The following is a 19,510-nucleotide window of genomic DNA, read 5'->3' as shown; positions in this document are numbered from 1 at the left end:
CTCTCCGCTACCCTTTTTAGTCGCCAAGTTTTTTGTTTTACAATATACCTAAATCAGACATTTAGTCAGTGATATATATAGTACTTTTTAGTATATTTGTGAAGTCTAGATAAAATAGGTAATATTTATATAAACTGTGTTGACCGAGTGAATTGGATCTTTTTGAAACAGCTAATTGGCACTCAATTACCGTAGAGCGCGACTTTTTAATACTTTTATCGCATTCAAAATTAAAATTGTGTTTTTATATTTATAACCTGCAAAAGTCTCTCTTATTTTACAACACTGGTATATCTCTAATGAGACTATCTATCCATCTATCACGAGTAGTGACTCGAGATTGTGTGTTTTATGTGGTTTCGTTTTCTAAAATAGAAATATTAGACATTATATTCATAAATTAAGTTTTACGTTTGATAAATTAATTTATGTTCTTTAACATTTTTTGTTCTGTTTTTTGTAATTTCTCTTGCGCTATTACTACTCTATTTTTTGGATATTACGTGTCTGTTTTGCATGTTTCACGATCATTGAAGTCTAATAGAGGATTAGGTGATCAGCCTTCTGTGCCTGACAAGCAATCCGGTTTCCTCACGCTGCTTTCCTTCACAGTGTTAGCGAATGATAAATGAGCACATAGAAATAATTTCCATTGGTGCAGAGCCAGGGATCGAACTTACGACCTCAGGGATTGAATTTCTTAAACCACTAATCCAACGATGCATGCATTTTACTGCATGGTAAACATTCTGTATCTCGAAATGTGAAATTTATCTCTATTTACGCATATATATATACTCATTAACTGATAACTTAAGACTTGAATACCTCGTCACAACTAAGTATTTTTGGATAAGCTTTGTTGAACCACAGAAAACAGGAAACAAAGTCAAACAAAGTTCATTATCTATAATAATAATAATAAGATAAGGGATGAGAATCGCGCGCAGTAGATACTAGACACAAGGCCAACTCTGCTGTTCAGACTTCTCAACCTCAAATAATTTCTTTCAATCCCAAACATAAGGGTAAAATCTATCTACACTGAGTACAAAACTACGGTAGTGGAGATGTGCCAATAAATTTAATATTGGAGGGGTAAATTCGCATTCTACCCGAAACTATTACTGAATTATGTTATGATTTATGACTGTGTGTTGGTTTATGACTGTTTTGGCAACATGTATTTTCAAAGTTGTACTTTAATTGTACTCTATACATAAGCGTGGAAACGCTTTAAATGTATTGAAGGGTTGTTTATGTTTTTAAGATTTTAGACTGTATTCACCTACTTAGTTTTCAAATATTTATAGGGCGTTTGTCATATTTTTTCTAGTACATACTTAGAGAAAATACAGAACTTTTGTTTCAATAATTATACTTTACGATCATCGCGTAAAAAGGTTTTGGGTTCAATTCTTGAAGAAATATGTTTTTTCGGGCTGATAGGAATAGTGTTACAGACTTGTAATATTTTTTTATAACTGCGGAAAAACTGGCACACCTGATCTTAAGTGATACCTCCGCCTCGTCAAAAAACCATGTGCGTTGCCAGCCTTTTAAGAATGTATTCGCTCTTTCCTTGAACTACCCTAATGTGAATTGGGTTGGGAATACTTAAGTGGTCATTGGCAGTGAGTAGTTGTGTATTTTAATTAAAGATTTTACTTCTCGTGGGTACGAGAGCGCCATTGTTGAGTTTAGTCAAGCCGAAAATATCAAACACTTCTTATTAGTACAAACAACTTTTGGACAAAACCGCTGTATTCAACGATGCGAAACCACTTTCATGGTTGACTTGCTTGACTGTGAACCTCAATTGTGTTTCCAGGCCTATCCTGAACTCTATAAAAGAAAATGGAGGATGTATTTGCAAGTACATTATAAATGACAATATTTTTAATACGTGATAGTAAAAATCGTACAGCTTCTCGATCCTACCTAGATAACTATAAGTGTTAATAAATAAATAAATAAATAAATAACGAATGCTCAGGCTCAGTAGCAGGCTAAACACTGTGAGAAACGTGTAGTGTGAAAAGTGTGAAATATACATGTAGTGTGAAAAGTGTGAAATATATATATAGTGTGGGTGAAATAAGAATATTATTTTGACTTAACCTTGACCGAGTCTTGGCATGGCCCTAGAGTCTACAAAGCGTAGCTTGATAAACAAATAATGCGTAGCACTCGTAGCACGTCTAGGATTTTTTAAATCGATTTTCTTGATATATGTCCTCAATTCTTTATCGGGTTTATACATACACAGTGTAGGTAGCTGTTACCTACCTAAATCACTACATATTCATAAATGTATATTATTCCTGATATATAGTGTATAGCTAGGTTTGTGTATACTTTTTATCATAGAAAATAGTTATCAATAGTTATTGTTAGTTTTAATAAGGTCAAATGTTGGTTTGTGTTTAACTTTTGGGTCCGACCAGGGTGCTGGGGAGTGAAGTATTATTAGCCTGCCTTCTCGCAAGTTGATATTAAATAAAACTTTGTCGAATTTTATTGGATCACCTACCGTTGGACCCTTAAACATAGACGTGTCCGAAATCGTAATTTTGCCAATTTTCTTCACCAAAATAAAATATAAAGCGATGTTTTCGTTATTACGTTATCTTTAGTTTTCAGGTTTGCGTAATGGAATTGATGTAGTTTTCTGGAAATATCGCTTATTCCTTAGATCCTTACGACATATTACATTTCATGATGTAAATTAGTGTTTGTTATAAACTGCCAATAGAGGATCGGCATAGTTAATTTATATGTATTGCTAACACATACAACTTCAGATTTCAATAAACGTCTCTTGATATTCGGACTTTATCAGCCTGACAGTGCCGTCGATACTTGGAAAGGTTAATTAACCCTCCGATGTTTATCGTAAGTATAAAACTGATCTAATAGAATTAAAAATACATAATTACATCCAGGATTCGAACGTTTAATTAGGAGTTGTGCTTCAAACCACCACACCAATGCTGCACTGAACAAATCTAAATCCTAGATAGAGCCTACATTATACTCGGCTAGGTTAACATTTATGCCTGAGAGAGTCGCGATGATATGCGGCGTGAAACTGTGATCGCACCGCAACCAATTTCCAGCATCCCGCCGGACGTCCGCTGATAGGAAACGTCACAATCATATATGTTGCCAGGGTTGTCTTTTTCACTGTAACAAAACTATGTAAATATACAGTAGAACTCCAATTATCCGAACTCCGACGATCCGAATCGCCGATTATCCGAATCACAAAAAAGACCGCAAAACAGCTTACATTGACGGAGATGTTTAAAAAACAATGATTTTTATTTCTAAACTTGTACATAAGTACATTTTATTTATATTTAAAACATGTGAAAATTTCATGTTTCTTTCATTTAATTCAATAAAAAAAAAGTGCAATATCAAAACGTAGCTTTTATTCTCTCCAATGGCAATTTAAAAAAAAAATCCGATTATCCGAATATTTTATTATCCGAATGGGTCCCGGTCCCCATTAATTCGGATAATTGGAGTTCTACTGTAAATATAGATTTATTGCGACCGATTTTTGTGTGTGGTAATGGAGAAAACCTCATGATTGTAACCTATATGAGACGCGGTCAGTGTTTTCGGCTGGCAACACTGGTCATATGATAGTGCGACCTGCGACGCAGTGCGCCCACCTGTCGGCGCGCGTGCGTCCCGCGGTGACGTCACGAGCCCGCGAACACATCGGAGACGCCCGAACCGACCCGACCACGACGGATTGATCCGACAGACACTCGGTAATAATCAAATCATCCTTTCTTACGGTTAATGCGAAAATACTTTATGCACAACGGTCTTGGAAAGTCCAAGAGGCTGTGTAGACTTTTTAAAAGGTTTTTGTACTCAAAATTGTAGCTTTCATAAGTTTTCTTTAAAGCATATGGTATTTGTAAAAATCATTAAATTTTAAAACCAATCCACCAATGTAGATAATACTACAAAATTGTATTGAGCAGTATCTGTATGTTGCTGATCTATTCATCTTTACAACAGCCGATCTCTTGAAATTGAGGTCAAACGGGCCGCTGCGTTAATTAAGACAATTGGTTAACGTTAAAACGTATCAAAGTTGCGATCTCGTAGCGTCTCACTGGCTCCTTATCTAGTTCTTAATCCAAGATAAATATTACATCAATCGGGGGTGTAGGGCGGCGCACGCAAGCGCGATTCTCCCGGCCCAGTCCCGCTCTGGCCGCGCCGCCCGCCGCACGTCGCTACGCGGCCGCGACCCGGCGGCGACTAACACGCTGCCTGTTATAACCCGTTTATTAATCAACGTATTACTAGTTAACTACCCACTGTTAGTGCTACGTCTATATAAGAAAGGCAAGCCGACGCCGCGCCGCGCCGTAACCACGTGCCCATCTCGTTGCGTAAGTCGCGAAAACTAACCGAATCTCCTTTGACACGCAAGAAAACAAATAGGGTATCGATTGTGTTTATCCGTTGTGCCAAGTCAGGCACATGGTTGCCCTCTGTGTGTTAAATTTAAGGTTAGAATTTGTATATTGTTATCCGCGAGCCTACGGGCGCGGTCTTTTAAGCCTATAATACGCAAGTGCTGGTTGACCTTAAAACTACGGCGAGAGAAACTTTTGACATTGCTCGTAAAAATTTAAAGGTTTGAATTTAGGGTTAATAGCAATGCTACGAGCAATAAACATTTTATTTTCCTTCTGTTTAATTTATTATATGAAAGAGGTTCTCACAATTTGTGACAGCTATAACTTTAAATAAACTAAATTAGTATTTAAGTATGTAATTATCATTACAGATGTTGAATACAGAATTTAAGGATACCAAAAAACTTCATAGATTTAATCATTACATAGCTTCCTATCATTATACCGTTACTAGTTACTTATTACTACTATTTTATCCTATCAATTAAATCATAAAACCTCCACTAAAAAAAGAGAGCAGAAAGTTAAATACTTTTCTTACTCGACTTCATCGTAATATTTATATTCGTGGCGGCCATTAAACTTTTTTAATCGTCGCTAATGACTTCTTTCCCTAATTAATGATCCTCGACGCTCGGGAAATTAGAAATTTGGACAAAAAATTTGTATTAGCGCTTTGAAAGGCGCCTCACGAAACGTTAACTAAGGACTTTGATGATGTCTTAAAGAAAATATTTCTCTAAATAATATACATTTGTAATAACTTACATTTGTACCTGTTATACTTAAATTTGTTTAGTGGGCCTTTGATGAGCTTTTTCATACTTAAATGTTTCGTAAGTCTAAGGGCAAAATATTTCCCTACATAGCGTATACCCTGAGCAAAGTCTATCTATTGTCCAAATCTTCACCTTCGTAATCATATGATAATAGGAAGATACTTAATGAATCTTATGTTCAGAATTTATAACGCCATCATAATCATAGCTAAACAGCCCTCAATGGGCCTGAGCCTCTTCAACTATATTTCGTCATTGTATCTTTTTAGTGCTTCTTGCGTCCACGTCCACTATAGAGATTGACAATATTCCATCCCACCAACGAAATCTCGGTCTAACGGGGTTTCTCTTGCCACCAGGCTGAGTTCAGTAAGCGTCTTGTCGTTTTATCGTCCGCCATTCGGTGGACATGTCCCGATAACGCCATACACTAAACTCTTAAATATTAGAGTCGTTTAAAATAGATTTGAATTATATGATAATTAGAGAAATTTTATAGCTTTTATAAAAGGTTCGATTCTTGGAGCATAAACTGGTCCTAGACTAGCCTTTATTTCTAAAAGCTAATGACGTCATTGTTGTCTATGCTGTGTCCAGTAAACAATGGACATTAGTCCGTGTATAAATAGAAATCAAACAAAGGTTGCCCATTAGTACCTTAACAATACGTATATATTAGAGCATCCAAGTAGAGGAAAACCTTAAGAAAAATTACACCAGTCCCCGCGGTGCAGATGTCCCCATAAGCGGCTGTTTCTCTTTATTTAAAAGTTGCCTGCACGATTGCCTCCTGTCCCATTAAATGCCATGCATGTGTGTGCATATTCTGTTTTAATTGTCAAATAATTGACTAAAATTGAGTTAACTTAAGCCATTGTAACACAAATAAAAATTGTTTCGATATCACGGGTTGAAAGTAGGGAATCCCATCAGTAAGCTAGCTAGACGTTTGTAATAAAGTAAAAAATATCAAGCCCCGATGTTGTACACTAATAACAATTATATTTAATGTTTACAGCTAACTAGAGGCTTAAGGATTTACTCCAGGAAGTGAGTAAGTGGGAAAGCACAGTCGATGTAACAAAGTCACGAGAACAGCTCGTTCGGCGTTCGTGTTTGGCCTTACATTTCAAATATTTTACAAAACTTTCATGTTATTTGTCGCGCCTAATCTATGCTAATATTGTAAATGCTAAGTTATTGCTTTTGGTTATTATGGATCTTAATAAACACATCAGGGTGTGGATTGCGGTTATGTTAATTTTTCAAGCCTAAAGGGTTAGGTTAGTTAGGTTTTTTATGAGCGTTAATATTGGGTTGAAAGTCACATTCGGACTAAATCTTAGATCAAATATGGTAGACGCGTCTGATAATCTACTAACAAAAAAGAATATAAAAATAGGCCAAAACCCCTTAATAATTGTCGACAGCATGAATATGTTGTCTACAGATGTTATTTTTTACCAAGATTTTAGCAACGAGTAACGTAGCACTTGCTACCGCTGCGTAGACGTCAAGAAAAATAGTCTACTTATCTTTGTCTTCTATATTCATGTATTCATAATAAACTTCCAAATTCAAAATTATTCTAAATTTAAACTCGACTCCCTTGGTTTCATAGATATAACCAAGAAATACATTCAAAGGCCATTTCGTTCAATTTAAAGGAAAACTGTGTCTCCGTTTTGACTGCAACAATCCATTTCATATCTATGGCATATATTCCGTGACACTGTTCCAATAGATTTCTCGGTTTATGTATAATCCAGTATTAATCATAAGAGTCTATTTCAAACATGATAAATGGTTTCTATGAGTTATTGTTATTCTGTGCTCATACATAGATTATGTAGTCTGGGAATATTGAACTGCAGTGTTATAGATTAATTCGTCTTAATAATATTAAATTAAATTGACTTTGTTTGACTCCAAAATATAACATTTTGTACTTACATTCAAAAGGTTGTACATATACTATACGTAGGCAACGAATCGTTGAGGTACAATATCATTCGAAAATCAAAAACACGACAAGTACAAACGTAGGCACATTTTTTAAACTAAGAATGTTTATTTTACTTTGACGGTAAAGTTCTAGAATCTTCAAATTATTTTTATAAAACAAGGGTCAAACGGGCAGGAGGCTCACCTAATGTTAAGTGATACCGCCGCCCATGGACACTCTCAATGCCAGAGGGCTCGCGAGTTTGCCTGTTATTGATCTACTTAGATTTTAATGTAACTTTATTAAAACCCCTCGGTTTTTGTCGCTGAAAGTATTCTGCTGTTGAAATAAATACCAATGTATCTCACACAAAAACTAATGGGATCGAATCGTCTGTTACGGTTTTATGGATCCTTTATATAAATGTAATAAATGTTTTATGAACCATTTCGCTATTTTCCAAGGCTCAACGTTAGAAATTAAGAGTTGAAAACAAAAGAAGTTTGATGATGTAACGTTTATTATTCAAAATTTGCGTAAAGGCTCTATAACTCAACGTGAATTTTGTGATACGACACTTAAACAATTGTTCTTTACAAAGTTATTAAGAAAGCTTCGCCTGATTAAACATACAATTCTCAGGGATATTAAATAATGATATGTACGTTGTTTTCATAGTAATTTGCATAAGACAAGCCTTGTTATCGTGTTGCCGTGTGTTGTTTAGTCGTATCGGATGTTACTAGGATGGATTCCGGTGAATGAAAACATATCAAGGAAATGTCTGTCTTAGCCCCATTGAGTACTTTAAAATGTAGAATAATATATAAAATATTAGGTTCATTATCAATTTGTATCACGAATAATATATAAAAAAAGATCTACACCATATATTTTATTAATAGTTTCAAAGATTGTAAAGCTTTCTTTTCATCCCAGTCCAAGTCGGTTAGAAAATTATCAAGCATAAATAAATTAATATATAATACCTTATGATGGCTGTATACAAAAAACGACAAAATGTAGTTATATATCTACTCCTAAATATGTCATAGTAAAAACCCTGTCACTGCTTCGTATCAAACTACAGCGGGTAATAAAACCAATATTTTCGTTACGCCCAGCGTACCACACCCAGTCCTTCGGCATAGATTCTAAAGAAACATTTGAAAATGGAACGGAGCATATTGTCTATTGTACCGATATATAATTTAACGACAGAACGTTTACAAATTACATTTAAGCGTTTAATCTTCAATTATCGAACAATTCACGCGTCTTTTGTTGAAAGAGCACTCACAGTGAGGGTGGGTGATCGAGTATGGGGAATCGAAGGGTTCTAATTACGTTCCGTGCTTCGTTATTTTTTAAATTGGAGCATCAAAAAGAGTTATTTTTAGAAAATAAAGAATTTTCCTTGACGACATCAAACGATATAAAGTGTAACAGGAAGGATGGAAAAAAATATTTATTAAATTATTTATCAATTGTGTATCAAGTACTTTTGACTGACGATGTTATTGTTTTAAAAGTATTTTTGTTAAGCGTGTATGACCACTTTTAGGAAAATTATATTATTATAATTATTTGTCTTAATGTATTTTTACATTTTCAATCGCGGTTTCTCTTAAAGCAAAGTAACACCTGTAACTTCATTAGTAAATAGAGCATATATATGTATGTCCATAAAAGAAAAACATTACAAAATAGTCGGATTGTCTCGCTTGACTGCTATTGGTCGGACGCTGCTGACCAATCAAAATAAAACGTTACGTAATATCACACGTTCTTTTTTTAAAAATATAGTCAACGTTTTTCGTACTACACCATTTCTGACTTAAGTTTCCCCGTTTCACCTTAACCGCGTAGTAAACTTCAGGTGGGTTATTAAAAGTTAAACTCTTAACGGCGACGCTTAAATAAACATTCTGGAGTGCGTTTTGAGGTTAAGGCGTTATGATAATCAGCTTGACAAGTTACAAATTGTTATTTGATTCGGCGTTTGGGCGGGCGGGTTGTTGGGCGGTTGACCTGATTTCGCGAAGTATGTTTCGTTTGAAAAATGTTTATGTAATTTTCGTTGACGGAGTGCATGCTACACATTCCGGCCTCGGTTTGATACGGATTATTTTTCATAAACAAACATTTTGGAAGGGCGACCCGAATTTGAATTGTGTTTCATTATTTTGAGTGTATTTACTCTATTTTTGACAAGCAATATCTACCTTTCATAAGCGGGTTAAATAAGATTATAATCAATATTAAACATATTGTTCATAGATTTATTATCAAATGCCATTAGGTATTTGATTATTATTTACCTACCGCTAAAGACATTTTGATGAACGACTCTTTTCTAAGTAGATGAAAAGTACATGTACACTGTCCATATAATTTCCTGTTTTTGTTTTTAGTTAAATTAATATGTCAAAAAGTATTTTATGTTACTATTTCAATGAAAACAGGAAATATATAAATTTTAAATTGTTGTGTACTGTACTTAGTGGTACACGATGGAATATTTTTCTGTAATTTGCTCTTCTATACTATTTGAATTCTCTGTATTCTAGAGATATTAAGATACACAAATTAACGTCGGTATCCCATAGTAAAATCAATAACAAACAATGTTACCGCATTACTTCCACCATGTTAAGTTTCTAAGGTTCGTGATGTGTTTATAATAGTTACATCTATTATCCGAATACAAACATTTGCTTTACAAATGGCTGTAGTTAAAAGTTTCACAGTAACGGCTTGAATTTGAAAGATATTTAATACTTCGTATTTCATTATAATATATATGTATATTCTTTTTCTTATGTCAATCTAGTTGTTTTTGGAAAATTACCCCATATTCGGTAAAGGCCTCATCTAAATTTACCCATTTGTCTGCAGTTCGGACCCGTCATTCTTTTGCTCTCGTCACCCCATCGAGTCAGTGGTCTTCCTTCACCTTTCTTTCCTTGAAAGCCTCTTCACAATGGCCTTTGTAGTCCATGTCTGTTTCTGTTAATATGCTTGTAAAAATCTATAACTAATCCACAGCGAGATTTACAATCAGCTAGTCCATCACGAACACAATTATACCGTACATTCGCAGTATTTGACGCTAATTAGCGACATATAATCCCATTGGGCCTGTATTTATTGCAGTAATTCATTGGCTAGTTAATTATGTGCTGTTTTGTGCAGCTTGTTATAGTTTAGAATATTCAAAGGCTATCCTGCATTAGAATTGTGTGATGTAATTTATTTAATTGCTATACGAAGTGTATTTTGTTCTATGACTGTTAGTCCTTACCCAAAGAAATTGCAGAAACTATTGGGTTGTAGATATAATGTAATAAATGCGTTGTACTTTGGACTTTAGATGAGACAGTGTGTACATGCAAAATCATTTTTTTTATTTATCATTTCTACTTTCTCAAGTAGGGGTAGGCAGAGACAGCGGATCTCCACGAGCTACGCTCCTCACATATTTCTTGTCCACTTTCATTATATTAACCATACCTGCTTGTTGGTTATGGTTACTTTTGTCTTTAGTACCTACTGGATATGTACGGATATGTCTATGTACAAGGTCTACTCAACCCGACTTCACCATCCACGATTCATCCGTTATACATGAGTCAATCCACTTTGCATATACTGTCATTACGTCATATACTGTCATATATATATTTCATACATCTTATTGAATTAAGGGGTACAGCATGCAAAAACAAAATTTCAGCAAAAAATAATAAAAGCACTATTTAATACTCTTTGCGGGTGTGCAATTATTTAATCAATTACCGTCTAAAATTTGCAATATTGGCGCGTTTAAAGAATTCAAAAAGTCATAAAAGATACATGTCAGAATGGACATAAAATACATTTGTGTAATGAGAAATAAAGTTCTTTAAACATTATCAATATTTTCATATTCGAAAATAAATAAGGATTGTAAAAAATACTGTAGTGGATAAAATTTGTGATAATTGTAGTTCCATTTCCAGTACAAAATAATTATACGTATTTTGTCATTTAAAAAATCTTAAACGTATATGAATGTGAATTTTATTCATTATTTACATTTCAAGCGCTGTTAATTTGTTTGGGGATAAACAATGTTACACATATTGCACATTGATTACTTCATGTGTATCCTCAGTTAACACCGTTAAAAGCTTTTCTTTGCTTGCGATTTATTTATTTATTTAATTATAAGTAATCTTACAGCTTATATAAATATTATACGGCAATACAGAAAACTAAAAAAGATTACATAGATAAACAATACAAATGAAATGAAATTACTATTAGGTACATATAAAATTTTACAAAATTTTTAATTACTACTCAAACAAAATCTGACTCATCCCGCTTCCTCAATTACTTTCTCATATATTATTTTTTGAGGTGGAAAAGAGAAATATCCTGATAACTGGTGTTATAGTTGGATAAAACCCGAAACATTGGCGAATTATGAAGGTAATTCGAGAATACAATGCACATGAAACAATTTTATGTATACGCATAAAGATTTTAAAAGAAATTAACGATCTCAATAAGCGGCTATCTATCCGCCCATTAAGAATAGTGTGTAAAAAAAGCAAGTCTTGCTGACTCCGTCGATATTCTAACGATGTATACAGGTAATCTGATGGAATTCATTCACATGGTTTCCCTGAGCTATCGAGAGCTTTGAGCAGTTAGAAGTGCTATTTCAACGCGCCTTGTAAAGTCGAATTAGCGCCTCGCTCGAATAGTTTATAGCTGGCTATATTTCGCGTAGTTTCATTAAGTACGCATTATCCCGGCCTTCTGTTTTATTATCGCTTTGTATTAACGGTTAGTGCTATGGTTGGGGTTGTAAAATTTTGATACACATATTCATGTTAGGGACTAGGTTTTTAGTCCGTGAACATTGTTGTGTGTTTAATCTCATAGCGTTTTTACATTAAAATCTTTACTTATGTAAAGAACAATATGGTGTATTAAGGAATAAAATGTTGGTGGAATCAGTTTCCGTTCCGTTTACTTGGCCCTGGAAAGTCCTGGCTAATTAAGCCAGCCAAGCTCCTTCCAGAAGCACAGAAGTCTCCTGGGCACTTCGAAGGCTTCGGACGATTTTCTAAGGATTTTTGTTCGTTGGCGTGTGGCTAAGCTTGGCGTTGTTTATCCAGGTTACAATGGCTCGTAATTGTCCCTATCATTGTTTTGAGAATAGTTCTATTGAGGCTTAGAAGTCGCTTTGCCAAAATGACTGTCCCCGCTTCGCCAGCATCGTTAGAGTTCTGTAGATATTTGGTTTTTAATTACTAAAATTCACATCATAATAACTTATAGTTAAATATAATTTGTATATTTTATTTTGATTTTTGGTTATATTTTTTATTATGACGAAATTTACTCAGGTCATACTAGTAGTATTTGTTTTGAAGCATATTTCTCTATGCTATGTTCAAACATTGATAAAATTGTTCATTGAATTTAAAAAAAATCTATGTACTTAACTTAAAATAGTTTTCCCGTCAAGGCAATAATTTCAAACCGATTTTAAAAATCTCCGGCATGTTTATATAACTCGCAATAAACGATAATTATGTTTTGCAAACAAAATGAAAATATCAATAAATTTTCCTCTATGCCGCATTGAAACTAATATTAACTCAATTAAACATTTCTCGGCATCATCTACCATTATAGTCGATTCAATGCATCCTTTATACAGTTCATAAGAAGCGACGGTGAACAAACAAGTAACATTAATTGACTTCTTTCAATATCAATATTAAATATCGCGGTGAATAAGGCAACGCGCTGACACGATAAAGAGTAGTACAATTTGTTATTAGTGGCAGATGATATTCTCTTCTCTTTAATCGGCAGCTCATGTTTGAGCTCATGTGGTCAGCAACGAAGCATCTCTGTATATACTGAATAGTCCGCTGTAGACAGCGGACTATTTCTTACAACCGGTTTCTGACCAGCGCCTCCCTTGTGACAGTGGACAGTTTTGTGGACGATTAGGCTTTGACCTGATCGTTCCATGGATCCTTTTGCCTTCTGTATTACTGCTCTGTATTATGACCGAAATAAGATACAATTCGCTGTAGTCATATGGTAGACAGGCGTGTCAGTATGCAGAGTTAGGTCAGGATGTATGGACGTAGTCCACGGTTTTCTGAAAATTGGCCGCGTTATACACATAATATTAAAAAAATAGTTTAAGAATATAAAGAAAGCGTCAATAGAGTATCAAGTACGATTGGTCTTGAATATTCATAACTAAAAATTGATGGAATTAATTCGATGTAAAAACCTACAGATTACAATTTACATGTTCACGTTAGGGTCAATAACTTTAAAGGTCATGAACTTATAACGTGGCGAATCAGCTGTTCTAGCGATACGATTTCAAGTAAATTTCATGAGGTTTCTAGGTATTTTTTAATATACCCTTAAAATTATGAAGTATTCTACAAAAATATACCTCATTAACAAAGAATGAGAAGTATTAGATTTTAAGGAAGATGCAGACCTGAAGTAAACTTCTAAATTTTTTGGTCGCAAATAAAAGTGTATTAAGATTTTATATAATTTTATCACGATCATTTTAATATGTAACATCAATCACTTGCGATACGTATTTCCTACTAATATTTGAATTTTAATAAGCCTCGATTCATTATCACAAGATCCATTGGTCACTAGGGAATTATTCTATTCTCGTGTGGCTTATATCTTTTGTTACCCAGAAATATTAATCTTAATGATGTATTCATTTGTTAGAATTATGATAAAGTGGATTGAAATCTTGATTCCTCTCATATGCAGTGAGGTCGTAGGTTCGATCCCTGTCTGTGCACCAATGGACTTTCTTTCTTTGTGCGCATTTAACATTTGCTAGAACGGTGAAGGAAAACATCGTGAGGAAACCGACATGTCTTAGACCCAAAAAGTCGACGACGTGTGTCAGGCACTGAAGGCTGATCACCTACTTGCCGTTTAGATTTAAAAATGATCATAGAACAGAACGAGACTATCGTATGTCTGTGTTGTATTTAATTTTACATATTTAAGTGTTACGTCATGAGTCTGAATCCCTGAAAGTATTATTAGCTTATGTATTAATGTTTTATTTATTTACATGAGAAACTTAATATTAATATGTGTATATTATATACGAGCGAGATACACGTCGCCATTAGCCGTAACAATTTTAGTCAGCTATGTTCATTCTAACATGCATCTTTAATGCCTTTTTGAATTTGTCAAACACTCCAATATTACGAATTTGAGATGGTAATTGGTTAAATAATTGCACACCTTCATACCTAATAGATTTCTTCAAATAATTTGTACGCGGCTTCGGTAAGATAAGCAAACTCGCTCGACGAGTATTGCGTGTCGTTGTGTGTTTGATTTTTTTAAACGACAAGCAACTATTGAGTTATTTAAAATGTTTTTTATCAAGATACAGGTGCTATATACATACAGTTGTTTAATTGTCATAATTTTGGTTTCTTGGTAGATTTTATTAGTCGGTGTTAAAAAATTGTATCTAAATAATGATTTTATTAATTTATTTTGTAGTGTTTGTAAGTTAGAAATTATGTATTACACTCAATTAACCTTTTTATGTTTTATCCGTGACTAAAACAAAAATATTAAAACGTACAAGAAAACCTTCGTCGTTAACGTAAATAAACACGAATTTATTTGAAACCAACAGTTTGTGTGATTCATGTTGGTGAGAAAGCGAGATATAAGAACTGTTAGAATTTACTCTTATTTTACCGTGTGTTCGAAGTTCTTAAACGTCATAAAGACAAAACCGCCCGCTGCCGACTCAAATGAACCGACTATAGAAATATTGACATACACGTTATTTCCATTTTCATATCAGCGACCTTTGTACGCTTTATATATAAAGGGAGTCTATGTTATCGACTATTTTAGTAACTGTCAAATAATATATTTGTTACTAGCTGACCCGGCAGACTTCGTACTGCCTCATCGATAAATAAAAGACCTAATCTTTTGTATAAAATGATTTTAAAACAAACAAAATAATTATTAATGAAAAAGCATTTATTGAATAAAGCATGAAGTTTTATTATTATTTTCGATACATCATGTTGCTTACTTAGAAATCAGAGTTTTCCTGAAATACTGGCTATTTATAAGGTTTAAATTTGATATTTACAGACACACACTGTGAAAATACAGTCTGTTAATTAATTTAAAGCTTTCTCATAAACTATATTTTTTGTTTTGTGGTGCGTAAATAAACAAAGAAGACGGTTTTCCGACGCGCAAACACGCGACGTATAATTGTCCATGCGCGAAACAGGGAAACTCCAAGTTGATTCCACAAACTTCTAAAAACTGTCCTTGCGATTTATTTATGGTCATCGCAAAGGCCAGACGTACTGGAAATTGTAAGCGTTTAAAATCGAATGGTAAGTCCGTTGGAATCATCGGTATCCGCGGGATCAAGACATCCTCTCCTTTGTATTTTCCTTTTATGATTGTCGCCTCAATGACGTTATTCATCAGTCTTTTCACAGCCAGTCTTGTTCCATTGCATAGTCGAGGTTGATTAATGTTACGCAGCATGATGACAACTGATCCTACTTTTAACTGCAAATTGTGAGGTGGTAATCCAGGCAATTCCAGTGAATTTAAAAACTCAGTGGGATAGTTGATTACGTCATCCTGGTTCATTACGGTGTCGACTGATTTGAAGGAAACCATAATTTAATTTGTCTTTATTATTATTGATTTATCTTTCGATTTCTATATAGTCTTATTAAAAAAATAATCGGACAGACTAACAACTTAAGTTAGCTAAAATAAAAAAATAATCGGACAGAGTAACAACTGAAGTTAGCTAAAATTGTGTTTATTTATGTACTATGTATTTTGAGACTATGCAATTTTGTCGCGTTCGCGATTCACTTTCACTTTTGTTGAGTTTCAGAACGCGATATTAGGTCCTCCAACGCGCACGCGAATTTGAACTTTATGCAGCGGTAATAAATTACAAATTGACTCTCCATTTTATTTAGAAAACGTTTGTATGGGAAATAGAAAAATGCTGTTTTGAGGATTTTCCCGGCAATTATTCGAATTTTTCTCACCTTTTAAACCTTCCCTAGACCTCCACGAATAATTCAAGACCAAGATAAGATAAATCCGTTCAGCCGTTCTCGAGTTTTAGCGAGACTAACGAACAGCAATTGATTTTTATATATATAGATATGTTAAGGTTTGAAACGCGAAAGAAACTTGACATTAAAAAATATATTCTGTGATGCGAAGCAGACATATTTTTAAAACTTTCTTCACGGTCTTGCGCCTACCAAGACGAAGATCGGGCATAATTACGTAACGTACATAAAATATTTTTGGACATTTTGACGTGACATCTTATAATTCGATGGTGCCGGCTGTGCGCACGAAAAACATGACGCATGCGGCGTTACCTCTGTTCAATTTAAGGCTTGAAGTGCAAGCGAGAGCGCAGAAGGAGCGACAAAGACGGACAATCGGCTGCGTTTGTTAAAAAAATGTCATAATTGTATTTATGAGTACAAATAAATGTAACTTGATCAATTCAATTGTGATTTCCATTTATTCCATCTCTATATATATCCAAACAAAGTATCTATCCAACAAATAAAATAAATTTTTCATTCTCATCATCATTTCATTCCATCAGAATTTTCTTTTGACGTTGTCCGCTGATCACCTCAGTCATTATCGTCAGTAAACCGACTTTACAGACAACCGTTTTTTTAAAACTTCATTGGATACATATAACGGATATAGGAATTGCAATGAGCGGCCTTGTCACTAATGTTTCTTGCCTGTTCTTCTCGGAACAAGGCCTATTGGTAGTTTTGCGGACGGATGGCGTAGTCTTGTTCTTTCGCGAATTTTGTAAACGTTTTTGACATTCATAAGCATGCCTTAAGACGAATCGAAACTGAATTAACGAATTTTGATTTGATTTTGATTTGAATTTTGCGATAGCTTCCGGGTAACTCGATATTTATTCATCAATGATTTTGTGTATGGTTAGATAACTTGTACTGAACGTAGTAGACAGTATGCCACAATAAACTCAGATCTCCATGTTTCTATTCCATAACTATATTTATTTATAATAAATCCAACAAACAAAATCAATTATGTTGGAAAGCCACACGGAAAATGAATTTAACATTAGATTATAATTTATGCGTCCATATTAAAATATGGAATGTTTCAAATATGACGGTATACGCCCGACTCGCCAGGGATTTAATAAAATAACAGATTTTTCCGTTTCGCTACATAATACTCGTATACAAAAATAATGTTATAAAACCGATATTTAAAATGTGATTTCTCTTCTTATGTCAAATAATTCTTATGTAAAAGGTACATGGTCTACACATATCTATTGAGTTCATAAAGATACAACATATGATAAAAAAGATTTTAAAATTGTTAGAACAGAGTTTCTTGCCTTGTTCTTCAACTACATTGGCAACTTGAGTAGTTATTTTTATTATTTTTAACTTGTAATTTTGACTTTTAAAAGTGCCATCTTAATAGACCCAATTAAACTAAAGAATTAGACTTTGATAATAGTCAAATCGCTTTTCAAAGAAGTATGGATGTTAAGTAATTGTGATATGCTTTTTTTTACTAATGTTTGGATGTAGAGAGCTTTTCAGTAAAGCTGGAGGTTGCTTTTTTTAGCCTACTTAGGCTTTTCATTAAATAACTATAGGCAAATGGGCAAGGAAAGGAAGGCTACTCTGATAAGTGCCACCGCTAATGGCTACTCTAATGCCACAGAACACGTGATCGAATTGCCGGGCTTTTAAGATTTGCCATTGGCCTTAATCATATGATTTTGGTTATTTTCGTTCTCAGAACAGCTACATGTGTTTGCCTGCATAAAAACTGCCGAGAATCAACAAGTCTTTCTCTAGTCTGAATTGAGTTGTTTAATTTGTTAATACAAGTAAATATCATTTTAATAAGATATGTAGGTACTTCTTTCACACTTGGAGTGATATAAATAGTGCAAACTGACTGACCTTACATGAACGCCATTATGTTTGCTCAAATACAATATCTAGTGACCGTGTTATGTTGTGTTATTTTTAGTTATTTATCTGCGACCTTACAGTTTTAATATTGTTTGCAACTTGCAAAGAGAAAATGCGTATAATGAAATTTTTTAACATTTTTTAATATTTCGTAGAGTAAGAAGTTATCAATAAAATAGTTAATGTCAGGAAAAATAATCTTAAACGTATTTCATAAATATATTGTTTTCTCTTACAATGCATAAGTGTGTATGTGTGTGTGTATGTAGACAATGCTCTTTTCCTCATTTGAAGATACCAGAAACTACCCACCACGCAAAATATACGAGAACAATCAAATCTTCCAACCTAATATCGCAACTATACAAGAATGCCTCATTACTACTCGGTACATCTCTTAACAAATTGTATGGTCTTTTCTTGAAGGACCCTAAATCGAATTGTTTCGGAAATATTACAGTGGGCAGCTGGTTCCACATGATGATGCACGGCAAAAACACCCGTAAGAAACTTCTTCAGATGTTTTCTTAAGAATCAAATCGTAAAGTATACTATGCTGTAAATCATAGTTGCGTATATAACTTCGATCACATTGGGGTTTCGTATATAACTTCGATCACACAGGGGTTTCGTATATGTAAAAGCTTTTTACGATAATGGCCGCAACATGGTTTTCATATTAAAGCCGTAAAAGTGCCAATAGCAAATGTTTGATTTATGTAAAGCCGCATAGCGCTCGAATCGCACTGCACGCAGAGTTCTGTTACTCGATGGCACCAGAATGAGATTCAGTCAAGACTCAACACTTGCATGTTGAGTCTTGACTGAATCTCATTCTGGTACGGCAGTTGGAAGTTCTACAGGAACTTGTGAAATTTATTTTTGTGGCTACGATTATTTTTACTGGACAAAACGTGGTTACTATGGTAACTAATAGGGTCCATCTTTAGTCTATCTTTTATATTGAGTCTATTAGTACTCTTAACAGTTGTCTTATGTTTCACTTAGAGTCTGATTCAAACACTGTGAAAAATGCGAAGCTTTGGGACAAAATACAACATATTTATTTATATAACAAATCTAAATTTGATATTATAAGTAGTTACCATGGCAACATCATTACCTAGTATGTTGTTTCTTTGTCTAAATATATAGGAGTTGTTTTTAAGTTCCATAGATATTGTTGGATAAAATCCTTTGTCTTTTTTTAAATTAAATTAACAGTTATGTACTTAT

General features: G+C 33.9%; 1 protein-coding gene across 2 annotated transcripts in view; it reads left to right on the top strand.

The window, feature by feature from the left end:
- The window catches only part of LOC110997707 (atypical protein kinase C), a 172,136-nt gene that overhangs the window by 57,776 nt on the left and 94,850 nt on the right, over positions 1 to 19,510 (top strand). The gene's annotated exons all lie outside the window — the stretch shown is intronic.

Source organism: Pieris rapae, chromosome 21 (genome assembly GCF_905147795.1).
Source record: "Pieris rapae chromosome 21, ilPieRapa1.1, whole genome shotgun sequence".
NCBI classification, from domain to species: Eukaryota; Metazoa; Arthropoda; class Insecta; order Lepidoptera; family Pieridae; genus Pieris; species Pieris rapae.
The sequence above is the reverse complement of the archived record's forward strand: the minus strand, read 5'-3'. Positions and strand labels throughout refer to the sequence as shown.